Genomic DNA, 15,133 nt, shown 5'->3' with positions numbered 1-15,133 from the left:
TAGAACACAGAATAAGAACAACCATGCCTGAACCGGGACGTCCAGATCACGGGGAAGACGCGCTACCCCTATGCCAGGACGCCGGCCTTGTTTTTCCTTTAACACTTAATACACGCCGTTCTGAAAGTACCAAACTATAAGGACTGGCGAGTGCAGTATTACTGAGAGTCTACTGTATATAATAAATTTGTTTAAAATTTCCCGAAAAGAGGGAGAAATTAAGACAAATATGTAAACATACTGTCATCACCGTCTGCGTTAAAATTAATACGGATGTTAAAATTTTCGTACACATAAAAGCAATTTAAAGTAACGCAAAATGTATAAACAGCTGATAAATTTACACTAATCTGTATAGTATATTTTAAGCACAAGGTTACTGAAAGCATAAATATCTCGGAAATGAGAAACGCATATGAAACTTAAACCAAAAACCATAAAATGATAATAAATTTGAAATATAATTCCAGTATATTTCGAAATATTAGAAGAATTAAAATTTTCTTGGTTTCAAAATAGTGTTAAAATTTTGCTTCATTTATAGAGTTTCTGAATAATTTCGAGCAAGAATCGGATTCATGGAGCGGGAGAGAACTTGACATTTGAAACATTATGTTATTCTTAGAAAACATAATGTTTATAGCCAATTATGTTATTCTTCAGAAAGTATTTTAGTAGCCTGCAAGAATATTTATTCTTTGAGAGGTGTTTCAATATTTGTTTTTAAAAAAAATAATTTTCAAAAGAAATTTCAACATTTTTCAAGATTTATTTTTATATTATTAAAAATATTTACTTATCATAAGCTACTTCAATATTTCTCAACGATGTTTAATATTTGTAAGAATTTTTAATACAATTAATTAGTTTATAAACAAATTTAAATTATTTATATTGATAAAGGAATTATTTTTGAACAAATGTGTGCAACTTTTGCGACTCTACAATTATGATCAATCATTTTTATCAAAAGATATACAAATTCATGAAACACCAAAAAAAACTGAAAATGTATTGGCCTACACAATCAGCTTTACTAAATTCAAAAGAAGTCTTCCTTGTATATAGTCTTGTCAGAATTAAAATTTTCTTTATAGATATCGATAGTTGTCATGAGCTGTCCAGGAAATAAGCCTTCACATAATCAAAACAAAAAAAAATTGTTATGCTAGGTTCGTCTATCACTCATTAATATCCAACAAAGTGAGAGAGTGAATTCCTTAGAACAAGTGGGTAGGAAAATATTAATTGGTGATAGCGAAATAATAATATACTTGCAAAGATAGCAACAGGTGGAGTTACTTTAATAACCATCTCACCTCCGCTTTCACTTTCTGTAGCAGAGTTCAAATAAAAAAAAATAAAAAAATAAAAAAAACTAATCATCCGAAAAGAGAAATAAAAATATATATATATATTTTGATCGACAAAATCTTTTTTTTTCTTTTGAAGCAGTTCCGCGTAGTGGTTCAACCCTAAGTACCTGTCAGATTTTCAAGGTCGACTTGACCACGTCGGACCAATAAGCAAAGCACTCATAATAGCTGCAGGTGCGTTTACATCACAAGAGGTAAGTCAAAATGGTGAGAAAAGCACGTGATGGGGGTTGGGGAGAAGGTTTTTGGTCATTTTGTTGTGCTTTTTTTTTTTTTTTTTTTCATTTCCCCCAATGCTCTGTAATCCTATATGCTTTCTACCCTGTAGCCAAAACATGGAAATATCTACGTTAGCTGAATGACAATGAAGGCTTCACCACAAGAAGATAAAAGAAAATGATTTAAGAATGTAAAACAGGTTGGTAGTATTCCTTATGTTGATACACAACTGATGTTTGTAGGACATCGCATACTGTGAGTTAACACAAATGTGAGAATTTATTTATTTATTTATTTACACCAGGGCCACGAATTCTTGAAAAAAGTTTGCCATAAAACTTTTAATAAAAAGCGATTTTTTTTTTTTTTTTTACAAAATGAAACTTTAAATGCAACAGCTTCTATGTTGAAATATATTTTAGAATATCAGAATAGAAAATTTATTGGAAGAAATGCTAGAATATCATTCTGAAAAAATAATATTTAAGTGTAATTTAACCTCAGAAAAGCGCAAATAATTTAAACACATTTGACTAATACATATATGTTGTTATATTTTTATATATAAAATGAAAATAATGTATGAAACGAGATGTAGCTTAATACACATGTGCAAATTTCTTTTTGTTTTGATTCCTTCTCTCCGATTTGGGAAAAAACATCGAACGTGTCGAGCATTCAGAATAAAAGTTAAGCAGACTTTTTTATAAAAACAACAAAATCATCATTTAAAGGGAAAAAGTCAGAAAGATTTTAACAAGTGGCATTTTGTATTTTTGATTCAATAACGGGTATTGTGTGAAGAAGCATATAATTTTAAAACTGAAAACACAACAAGAATTCACGTTATGTTCCATCATAATGCAATTCACTCCTCCTCCGCATCTTGAAAACCATTTTCTCTGATTACTGTGGTTAAAAGGTAAAATAAATAGTTTGAATGGTAAGGAACCCTCTCAACAAGACACGTTCTGAAAGAAAGTCGGTCAAGGAGAATTTCAAAAGTTCATGATTTTATTAAGGCCTTTGCTATTATTTTTTAGAGTTAAAACGAAAATAAATTCAACGCGGAAGGGCATCAGCCTACGTTCACATCGTAAATGACTGATAATTTTTCATATTTTATGCTACAGATATTTTTAGGAAAATGCATCATCCAAAATAATAAATGTCCATCATCCAAAAATGAAAGTAAAGGGGGGAAATCTTCCGTAGGGATTACTGACCAGTAAAGTCTTATGATGATCATATGACTTATGATGCCCAATGATATTTAATCATATGATGACAAATGTTTAATGTTATATGGGGTCTTAAAACATTAGAAATCAGTCAGTTCTACTCTTAGAATGTCGCTCTGGAAGTTTACAATATTGTTCCCCTGAAAATTCTGAATAACCAATAAAAAAGAATGAAACAAAATAAAAATTGCAAGTAACACCTTTCAGTCCCATCATGAGAAATGTTTGATTTTTAATAAGGGATTAAATATCAAAAACCATTAAGTTATATTATTCAAATATCGCTCTGAATATTCACAATAGTGCTCCATTAAAATTTCTGAATCTTCGGTTTAAAAAAAAAGAAATAAAGGATAATTTACTACAAAATTCGAGAAATAATTTCTTTCAGACTGAAATACCAAATATGAAAATATTTATAAAATAATAAAATCAATTTATAATTCAATCTCAATAAGACTATTTCAAATCATAAATACTTAAAATGAAGCATATTTATTGAGCCAAGGTAAAATAATTCAAATTAATTTAAACATAAATAAATGTATACCTATTAAATAAAATTAAAAAAATTATAAGAATATAAAATTGTATGCTAACACAATAGTGGTAAACAGTTAAATAAACGACTCTTAATACAATAAAAATTGATATTAAGCAACAAAATCTTCTAAGCCAGATCACAATACATCATACATAACAACATCGTTAGGAAAAAAAAATCAGCGACGATTTAACAGAATTTAATTAAATAGGTAGGATATTCAAATGAGGACGATAGATGCGAGGTGACAATTAAGCAAGTGAAAGTTTAACTGGGTCACACTGCGTTAATATGATTTAAGTTTCACGAAATCTAAAATTAACTTTCTGAAACAAGGAAAAGATAAAAAGTCACCCGTATATTTTTCTCATAACCGCAAGATTAATTTTGAGTTGCATCCATTCTTTTAGAATTCTGCAATTTTATTATCCATTTTATTAAAAGGAAGCAGGATATATTGTTGCCATCCAATCCTTGGTTTTTTTAAAAATAAAAGTGTTGAAAGTCATTCATTTTATCACATTAAATGGCTAGACTTGTAATTTAACATTTCTGAGTTGCACCAAAAAATGAACAGCAATGAAACAGCGTAGAAGTTGCCGCTTCCTACAAAACAAGGAAAATCTAATAACCTGATTACAAATCGATCTTCCTCTTTTTTTTTTTTTTTTTTTTTTAGTAAATTTCGAATGTTGTTACATATATTTAAAAACACTGTGAAAATGTAAAAACAGATTTGGAAACAAATGATTTCCGAAAGAAAAGCAATTATATATCAGAACATACTGGTCTTACTCAATTATAACTATTATTTTTTACAGCCAACTTGATAACAGAGATATTCAATCAAATGTAGAAAATAAAGATTAAAATTTCATAAAATTCAAGCACAGCTTCGACGGCTTCTGGTTATGAACCGGAAATATATGAGTATTTTCATTTTGCCAGCGCAAAGATCAAATAAGATAGTAAAAATGCATATGCATCGTGGTTTTATTATAAATAAAGTTTATTAAATAAAGATACGTATATTTTAGATTAATTATTCTTAAAAGGTCTTAAGTCTTTTTGCAAAGAGAAAGAGACGCTGAATTTTAATTGAATTTGTAATAAACAAGACGAGTTTCAGAAATAATTTTGTCCAGTTAGCTACAAAAAATGAGGCTGAATCTGTTGTTAAAGATACTTGTCTTCAAAGCCTGACATTTTTCTAAAATATTTTTTCCTTATACGACTTGTTAATGTTCATAATTCTGCCTTGTTGTTTTCTATGAACGTAGAGATATGATTTGATGCTAACGAATCGCCTTAATCCTGGTCATCATTTCTAATGATAAGAACAATGCCAGATTTTAAAGTATCAGAAAATTAAGTTGCAATAAAACTAGTGCTTTTTTTTTCTTTACTCTTAAAAAGGAAGCCTACAATATTCTTTTACTTAAAAATGACATCTGCGTTTGTATTATATTGTTCTTCGGTTCGAAGAAAATTGCTCTAATGTCAATAGGTTAACCTGATGCATACTTGAAAAAAAAGTATTAAGATGTCACAATTGAAAAAAAAGGAAACAAGAGACAAGATAATTGAAGGCTAAAGCATGTATTTGGTTGATCAAAATTGTACTGGAAAATACTAGACTGATTCATTTATGTTTCCTATTTCGACTTTGATTGCATCATAGTGAAATAATAAATTATGAAATCACTAAAGAAACAAAGCAGACTTTTTGGTGTATCCTTATTTTGCATTATTCTAAAAATTATATTTCTGAAATAGGCATTATATAAAAACAAATCATAGACAGGTTACCACGAATTGCCATTCATATACACTTATCTGGTTATTCAATATAATAACTTCCATTGTTAAGACAAATTTAAGCTCAGTGTGATTATAAAGGCCATAACAAAATCATCAATTAATTTATATGTCAAAATTTCAATGATATCTTGATACTTGACGTAAATTATTATTTTTTAATCATTTCCTTTGAATACAATAAATTTTCAATACGTGCATTTTTCAATTATTTTTTTTCTGTTAAACAGTGAAATAAGATACAAAGAAATCAATAGAAGTTCCTGAATTTTCTTTGAAGTCATTCTAAAAAGCCATTAATTTTTTAGTGCGCATTTCAGAATGAACAATATGAATTATATGATTAAAAAAACCTTTATCTAATTATTACATATGTATGAAAGAAATCAATAAAAGTTAGTACCATTTGGATATTTTGAATTAAAATAAGATAATTTAATTCGTAAAAACTTGTAAGGTCATATTCATAAGGATTAATGGGAAACAGATTTCTTGTAAATAAAAGAAATAAGCTTAATTTCCAAATTCTGTTCTCAGATACAAAAAATAACGTAAAGTGGCAATGCCCAAGGAAGTTAACCGCAAAAATTTTCACAAACAAAAAACAAAATTAGGATGCGAAGCACAAGAGCAATTCGAAACTGCTTACATAAAATTACTTCAACAAATCTATTATGCCTGTAGAGGCACTGAAAAAAATCATGGAAAGTAAACAAATAATGATGCATGTAAGCAAATAAGATCATAAACGCGTTTATTGAGGAGGCTGAAGGCATCGGCATAAGCAACCGCAAAAATAACAGACCGCAAGGGTAATGTGGGTCGCAGAATTATTGATGCTTTACTAATACGATTTTAATAGACATTGGATTTGGATCGCGGTGCAATAAGCACTGTTACCGCTCCAAAGATTTCAGTATTACAAGACTTACAATCTGTCATCTATATTTTGGAGAGAAGAAAAAAAATCGAACACATAACAAAGCAGCAAAAAAAAAAAAAAAATCGCCTAATTTTTTCGTCTATTTTGATTTTCTAGTATATGCATTAAAACTAACCAATGATTATGAAAAATATAATTCTTTTTTTTTCAGATATTTCCAAATATAATCATCACAGGAGAGTAAAATTTCTTCCGGAAATATAAAATGAGGTAGAAACTACTATGCTGTAAGTATATTAATTATGACTGCGATGACCGTATCAGTGATAAATCAGTGATCTGATAAAAGGATGAGGCGTGGTGAAAGGCCTCCAAAGAGTTGAAAGATGATCTCGACTTTGAATTTAACAAATTTTCTTTGACACTATTTTAAAAAGCTTTAAACCAAGGATGTTCTTCATCAATTATACCTTGAAATTGGTTTTGTCAATAAAAGTTTACTTTTTTCGGAATTACACAAATATAGGCTAATATTTCTAAAAGTCACTGAAAAATGAATTCTTCCATTTAAAAATCTCATACGAATAATTCCTATTTTGGTGCCTGCAATTTTCTGATTGAATAACAGAAGTGTCATCATCCTTAATATAATGAGTATTTGAACTCGAATATTCGAACTCAAGAGAAAGACAAGAATACAGAAAATGGTAATTAAAAATCCTTTTTGTATAATAATCTGTATAAAGTGAATCAGTTTAAAGTTATCGAAATTATAATTTCCTATTCAGTAATAGAAATTTTTTTCACATATTGGTTGAATCTTTAAAGTCAAAATCATTACTTTAAAATCAACAAAATATATTTAGATCTACAAGATCTCTTTTTTTGGGCTTGAACAACACAGATCAATTAATTAAATCTAATTGATGCAAGCGATTTATAATACAATGCAATCCGATATAATTACTCATACATTTTTATATTCCTTCAAGAACAATATACTTATATTGATATGATACGTATTCTGTTAAGAAGATAGCAGTCCAAGAATAAAGTTTGACAAACAGAAATTTTATTGCAGCGAATGTCTTGACAGAATGCAATATCTGACTCCTAAGCATTTATTGTAGAGAAAAAAAAACATATTATTGACAAAGCACATCTGAAATTACGAATTTCTTATAAACACCTTAATACGCCAATTCATTCTTACTATATTCAGTTGTTCGTATCAGTATACTGTAGGGCATGAAAGTGGAATATATACATATATCTACTGCACTATCGGTGATATATCTTACATAATAACAGCAGTGCTTCACAGCCTTAAAGCATGTGTTGAACAAAATGGTAATCACACGTGAATATCACGAGAACAATTACTTCTCATTATCGCCTGCATCGTTACGAGATTCACGCATTTTTGAAGAATCACGAAACAGCCATTAGACCTCCCTCCGCAAGATGGACATTTCCTAAATTGTGGAAGTATTTTTATCGCTACTTCACGCCTTAACATCGAATTGGAGACAATGGAGAGTTATTAAGTTGAGAACTACAGCAAATAGTGGAAGTATTTTTAAACTGTCCTTTCCAATATAAAAAGATAGCATAAAAAATACTTTCGAAATATTAAAAACGCTGAATTCAACTTATTTTACATCAATATATAATTGATGTAAAATAAATTGGATGAAGTATAATGGATCGATAATTAAATTCACATTTTACGATTTCTCATGTAAAAGTTGTAAGTTTTAATCGTTGTTAAAAATTGTTAAAGTAAACAAATGTTCTAATAATTTTGTCGCATAAATTCCAATATTCCATCTTTTATACATTTTTTCTCTTCATTCTACTTTTATAGTTTTCCATTTTATGTACAGTTTTCATATTTTAAATAGTAGGAGTTGTCTCATCAAAACTTTCTAGCATACTCTGTAATAAAGTGTTATCCAACTCTTTGCACATAAAATTATGGGCCGCAAATAGATCTTTAGCATGAATCCAGTATTTTTAATGAGTTTAGCATGTAGTCTTTGGTTAACATGATATTAATACACAAGTATTCAAAAAGCGATTATGGACTTTTTTTTTTCGATTGACTGAAACCAAAATTCGACATAGAATGACAGTCATATAACAGACAGAATTATGTAGTCATATAACACATATTAAATTTCATTTATTTAAATCACTGAGTTTTTGGGTTATTGCATTTACACGCATGCGAAAATACAGATCAAAATATAGTCAACTCCTTTACAAATGTTGCTCAAAATGTGAAACAAATCTGCATTTTATCTAACTTTTTACTTTTATAACTATTAAAATTATTTGCACTTTGGCAGCTGAGCCCACATGCTTCCTCTGAACGTACTTAGTTCAAAATTTGAAATCTACAAATTTGAAATAAAGTCATACATCACAGTTCATCCGTTTAGCTCAAAGCGTTTTTGAATTATCATGTTTACATACAGAGTACAGACATAGTTTCAAAAATGTGTTTCCAGATTCAGAAGGTCTAAAACGTAGAAATTTGTCGAAATCTCGATATCATTTTTTTAATAATTTCTCTTACAATAATTTCTCTTTGTATACTTCTTTTTAAAAATAGTAAATAATAATAATTCCATCCAACATAGAAAAATTACTTGTATCTTTCTTACATAACAAAGAATTTAAAACCCGAAAAAAAATTGTAAAGTCATACTTTAATAAAATGTATTATTTTATTTTAGGCTTAATTATTAAATACCATATACCATTTTATTTTTGCGGATGATATCAAATATTTTTGACTCATTCGAATTCATTAAAATAAATATCAATTCAGAAGAGTTCCTATAAACTTAATTACTAAAATATTCCAGCCTTGTTACTTTAAACACACAATAAATTGTTTAATCGGAATTATTCAAAACATTTGCAAACTATTGAAATTGAATACATTTTTTTTTTATTTCTTGAATAATATTTATTATAAAAAATGTTCATGTCATGTTAGATTAATTTCGTGTATTATATTTCTCTTTTACAAAGAGTAAATGTCAAAAATTTATCATAGATTCGAATTTTTAATGGCATTCATACATCACACAATTTTAAGAAATAATTAGATTAGAGCTTACAAATCAGTTTGATAAAATTATCTCATACAAAAATTTATTTCCCAATCTCAAACTAAAAACTAATATTCTTTCATTTTTGTAACTCACTTCATACTTGTTTTGATCCCCCCCCCCGACTCGAGACTATGATATTTGTTGAACACGGGATAAAGAATTACAGATTGTGTCCACGGCTAAAGCAGATGACTTCAACCTCCTTACATCAATTTCAAAGACGAATTACATTTTCTTTCATCAATATTTCCCAATAAGAAACTTTTATACTACGAAAAATATCTTTCTATGAAAACATGAATTCAGAATTGAATCACAATGCAGAGAAATCGATATATATGAAGAACAGAAAGAAAAATCTCAATACGCTGGTAGAATGAGAAAAATTTGAAGCTATAACAAAGTTTGCATATTATCTAACCTCAAAAAAAGGAAAATAAATAAATATATATATATATATATATATATATATATATATATATCGTCTTCCAAAGTATACCTCTGCTAAATTTCATAACTTTAAATCTAATTATCTGTCCTTTAGAATGCCAACACATACATTCATCTTTATTAGTAGTAGAAATCGAGAAGACATAATAACTACGAAATTGATAATTCAATAGTAAAAATATTATTTATAAATAAAACAAATTATCGATGAAAGTATGCTTACTTCCATTCAAATTATCATATAAGAATTTAAGCATAGTAAAAAAATGCTTATAGTTGAAAAAAAATCTCTAACTATGATCATATTCTGTAAGAATATCGAATAAAACTAATAGTGATTTAAATTCTTCTTATATATCTTCCATACTGTTACATACTTCGAGCGAGAGATTTTGTTCGGAAAGTTGTGTCATGCGCAACAAGTGGCACAGTGCTCAAGGAAACATAAATAATTAAAGAATATTATATTTAGAAATTATTACGATAATTATGTGCTAAAAAGCTGTAGGCATTTATACAAAACCGATAAACAGCAATCTTGTATTAAAGATCACATTGTATACTAATGATAACAATAAAACTAATTTAAATTTTTAAAGAAAAACCAATAAATCAAATACTGAGGCAACTTTCTTTTGTTAAAAAAAAGAAGTTAATTTAAAGAAGTTTGAAATAATCGATTATTAATTTTCAACTTATTTTTTAAATGCAGAAATGAATTTGTAGAGCTAAGATGTACGAATTTGACTGGATTTTAAAAAATTAATTTAATTAACATTTTTTAAAAATTTTAATCCAAACTCTCTTTAAACAAATATATAAAACTGCTTCGTATTATTTTATAAATGTACTTTCTGTGGGCAGTAAATTATTGTTCTATACTTACACAACAATTTAAAAATATACAAAAATTTTAAATTTTATCCCGATCCGTAAAAAAAAAAAAAAAAAAAAAAAAAAAAAAGAGTCCAGAGCTGTTTCAGTAAGTACAAAATTGAAATCCGGGATAAAACATGAGTTCAAATTAAAAATGTTTATTTGGTAATATTTTTCTTATTGGAATTTTTTTGGAAAAAACATTTAAAACTTACTTTCCGCCTGTTTTCTTCCTCGTAAGCGCTTCTAAGAATTCGCTATTTCTTCAAAATGACCACTATCGTATGTACAAATTCCAAAGACAATAACAATATCAAAATTCACTTAGGAGATATATCAAATCCTTCCTGGTATGCAAACACGAGAACTGCCTGTTGGACTCGACGCTTCGGAGAGTATGGAGCGATTTCTGATAAACAAACTCGAATTCAAACAGGCGCCCTCTTTGGCGAGAATCTAGTACTCACATTTGGCAATTTATCGCCATTCGGGAGGCCAAACAAAGAACTAGATTTAAAAGGAAAGATTAGGAAACAAGATAATGCGCTCCTTTATTAAAAAGGAAAAGTTATAACTTCTTATTTTTGGACCATCACTTTTTTCCACAGAAATAAAACTTCAAGATAACACATAATGAATGTCAGGAAACGAAGTTAAGTGTGTGGTTAACCATAACTTTGTACTATTCTAAGAAAAAAAAAATTAATAGAGTGTCCTAAGTATATTACAATAATTCGCTAATTTTATTCGCCATTCAGGGAAAAAAAATTAGAAACCATTATGGACCAATAAAATAACACATAAAATCACGAATCATTAAGATCCTAATGAGTTCTAAAAGATTTCAAACTACTACATAAAATCGTATTTTCGTATTTATAGCTCTTAAAAATCTGAGATATCTTTCCACGCGTTTTTATAGAAAAAATAATTCTACAATTGTGTTACTAAATTCAATTATCTCAAAAATATTTCCACACTATTAAAAATGTGTGTAAATATTTTATAAAATTAAAAATTTATTTATTCATAACTTTCCGTTCAAAAATTCTATTTTACAGATAAAGATATTTTTTACATAAAACAGATTTTTTTATGAGATAATTGAATTTGGTTTGAATATAAAAGCTACTAAATTACCGATTCAATAATATCTGAATAACCCATGCAAGAAAAATGTATAAATGCTAATATGTTGCAAGCTTCTTAAATTTCAATTTATCGTGAATATATATATACAGAATGACTCAAAATAAAAGAACAAGCGTTTGTTTCTTGAACTATTACGATTAGATATATACTTCCAGTTGCAAAGTTTCATCAAATAAGGTAACAAAATGTATGAAAATACTTTGGCTTCTGAAGAAAATAATTATAAAAAAAACTTTTTCAAATTAAATAGTCAAATTAATTGTCTTGATAGTGAAAAAAAGTCAACGAATGAAATATTTTTTTAAAATTCATTTATAAAGATTAAGTTTTATGGCTTTATCTGAAATATTAAAGAAAATCTTTTCTTTGCTATCTAAAAGGCAATTTTATAGACTTAAACCATTTTTCAATACTTCTAACTGGAGTCCGACGGAGTCTTCCATTGTAATTCTCGAGGATGATATAGACATTCCAAAACATTACTAAAAGGGTAGAATCAGAAAATAATAACGCATTCTTTAACATTTATGCAACACTACATTCATTAAATAATAATTGTGTTTACGCAATCCAGTTCATCACTTGTAACATAATAATAGGCATTTTGAATTAAACGGCTAAGATCTACAGAACGTGTATTTTCAAAGGCAATTCATCCCTTAATCCAGGCAAAATGGCAATCAAAACTAGCTGAATATATTGGTAAATATTCAGTATACTGTTATACACAATGGGGCTAACCAACGAGCTTCTAGAAATGCCACATGACGTATTTATAGAACATTGTTCTCTGATGAGGAATCTCTTGTCAGAGAACTAAATTTTTATTTTTCCAAAAGTGATTATTTTGAAGATTAATGTTCTTTTTTAATTAAAGCAACATTCATTTTCTAAATTATATTTCTCTAAATAGATGGCTATGATAAGACACAATTGGAAAATTCTAGACTTCGATAGTGTAGTTGTCTATGTAACTGCAGTAAAAGTTCATACAACTCACAATTACTATATGGATACCAGTTATTATGTTGAAATATTCTCTACTTTGTCGTTTTTTGTAATATTGAACTATGAACTGACTGTTAGTATTCCAACGTGAAGGTAACTTGAAAAATAGGTCAATGTCAATTTCTGTATCATTTTTATAACACCTCATTTTCTCCGTAATATCGAATAAATAATTGCTTCTAAATTGTTCTGTAAGCACACTTCTTAGAAGGCTGTAAATTCTGGAAACGAAATCTATACTCTTCTACCACAAGGACAAAATTCTCTCTCTTCTCTCCCCACTCTTATAAAGTATAAGTTGCAACTGTCGACTAATTAAATTGAAAAACATTAAACGTGATTAGCAAATATTTTTCAAATCAAAATAATTGAACGACGTACTCCCAAATATACACTTATCAAACAAATCCCTATAAGACTCTCTTAGCATAAGCACTAAAGGAAAAAAAAAATATACTTTGCTGTTGAGTGGCGAATACTTAGTAAGTTTACATAAGAAATAATTCCTATCGTTGAATTTCTTCAGAAAGTTTGTTCAAATTCTATGAAATATGACATTCGTCTTTTATTTTCAAACTAAACGGAATACTCACGCTGTTCATCTGATTTCTTAATTTTTTTTATTTTCTCAAAAAGTTTGTTCTAAAGAAAATCGTCAGTTCAAAATTTTGCGAAACTTCAAATATATAAGTTTTAAAGTTTAATTTAAGTAAAATTGTACCAGCTGCAATTATACGATAAAGAAACTGCATAATAAATGTGGATCAACGAATTCAAAGTATTATTTAAAAAGAAAAGGGGAGGGAAGAAAACATAGTGTTTCCCCCCCCTCATTCCTCATTTCCACATTTTTAACATAAGCACATGAAATGTTATTTTAAACATGAAAAAACTATTTGCAGAGTACTATACATTTCTCTTTTATTTATATTTAATGTGACGATGTCTCGCTACAAGTGTTCTTAAGGGAGAAAACGACTTCCTCGATTTTAAACAGTTACAAAATCATTTCGGTGCGTGAAAAAACACATTAGTAACATTTATTCAAAACTTAACTTACACTTCAGTGAATGTCAACATGACGATTTGTCAAAATAGGCACTACAGAAGAAAGGGAAAAGAGGAGAGAAAGAGAGAGAGAGAGAGAGAAAAAAAGAAACGTGTAACCTCCAAAGTTTCACCACAGATGTAATATTAAGGGAATTAGAATCATTCATGTCCTTGAGTGTCAAAAAAAAAGATTCTACAAAAACAATCACAAACGGACCATGTAACTACATAATGAAATTTATATGAACGTGGTAGTTAGGAAATCCCATTATTTTTCCTTCAGTATCCTTTGAACAAAACATGTAAATTTTTCTATTTCCATTTTAGCATTATAAGAAATCATAATAGTGGAATGGTAAATATTATGATCATTTTTTTTTTTTTTTGTCTTTGGTAAAAAATCGAAATATATTTTTAACAGAATTTATATCATACTTAGGGAGAACAGAGAATCAATTGTCGTTTTATGGATTCCAAAATATATCTTATCACGCGTAGTTTGCAATGCAAAATTGAGAAAAAAAAAAGTGAATTGCTGAAAATTTTAAGCCGAAATTATTACCCCAGCAATTTTTAACCCAGTTTAAATATAAGTAAAATAAATTATCCTGTATACAAACGCGAAATAAATTATCCTGTATACAAACAAAGAAAGACTAAATAATTTATTAAGCACAAAATCTTTCACAAATTTTCTACACTTTTAAGATTACAGTTCTGTGCTGTTACAATAAAAGCAATTTAAGAAAACATTTTCAAAATGTCAGCATATAATTCACGAATTCGCGGTTAAAGATTAAGCTAACTATCTAAGCAACTTTTCCTCACAAGAAATTCTTTTAAAAATATAAATATTCATACTATATAAGTGACAGGAATTCTTAAGAACAAGGGCGCGAACTTGAATCAGCCAGAAAAATCATAACATTCGTCCCACACTATGAGCAAAACTAGGCGTGAATCTAGGCCGCGACCAAGTAGGAGTAGCGGAAATGAAAACTGCTTCGCTATTGTACCTCTATGGAAGAGTTCGAAGTCATGCCTCAAACATATTACACCCAGATCAAATGTCAAGATCATCAACCTTTAAGTTGGCTGAAAAATACAATATGTTGTTTGTTTAGGTAAAGAAAAAAAACTGGTCGATAAAAGAACATTCATGAAGATTTTGAGTTTATTACGAAAAAAAAAAAAGATTCCTCAAGCATTCATTTCTTTTATTACTTATCTGAAACTGTTGTATTATTAATTAAATACAATTTAATTTGTAAACCATGTATAAAATTATTTTTAAATAAATTGTTAGTAATTTTTGTAATTTCCTCTTATTTAGTTTTAATATTCTTAAGATTTATTCTAATAATTTATTTTCATAACAGATATGAATTTTA

General features: G+C 28.1%; 1 protein-coding gene across 4 annotated transcripts in view; it reads right to left on the bottom strand.

Moving 5' to 3' along the window:
- LOC129958047 (protein disabled-like) overlaps positions 1–15,133 on the bottom strand; it is a 146,876-nt gene that overhangs the window by 84,567 nt on the left and 47,176 nt on the right. For 2 of the 4 annotated variants that reach the window (XM_056070201.1, XM_056070228.1), the window contains exon 1: positions 10,748–10,929. The exons of the other annotated variants lie outside the window; for them this stretch is intronic. The gene's annotated coding sequence lies outside the window, so the exon portion shown is untranslated. Of the gene's footprint in view, positions 1–10,747; positions 10,930–15,133 lie in introns of those variants that run through there. 4 annotated transcript variants of the gene reach the window in all.

This window comes from Argiope bruennichi, chromosome 2 (assembly GCF_947563725.1).
Source record: "Argiope bruennichi chromosome 2, qqArgBrue1.1, whole genome shotgun sequence".
NCBI classification, from domain to species: Eukaryota; Metazoa; Arthropoda; class Arachnida; order Araneae; family Araneidae; genus Argiope; species Argiope bruennichi.
This window is presented reverse-complemented; position numbering and strand designations above follow the sequence as displayed.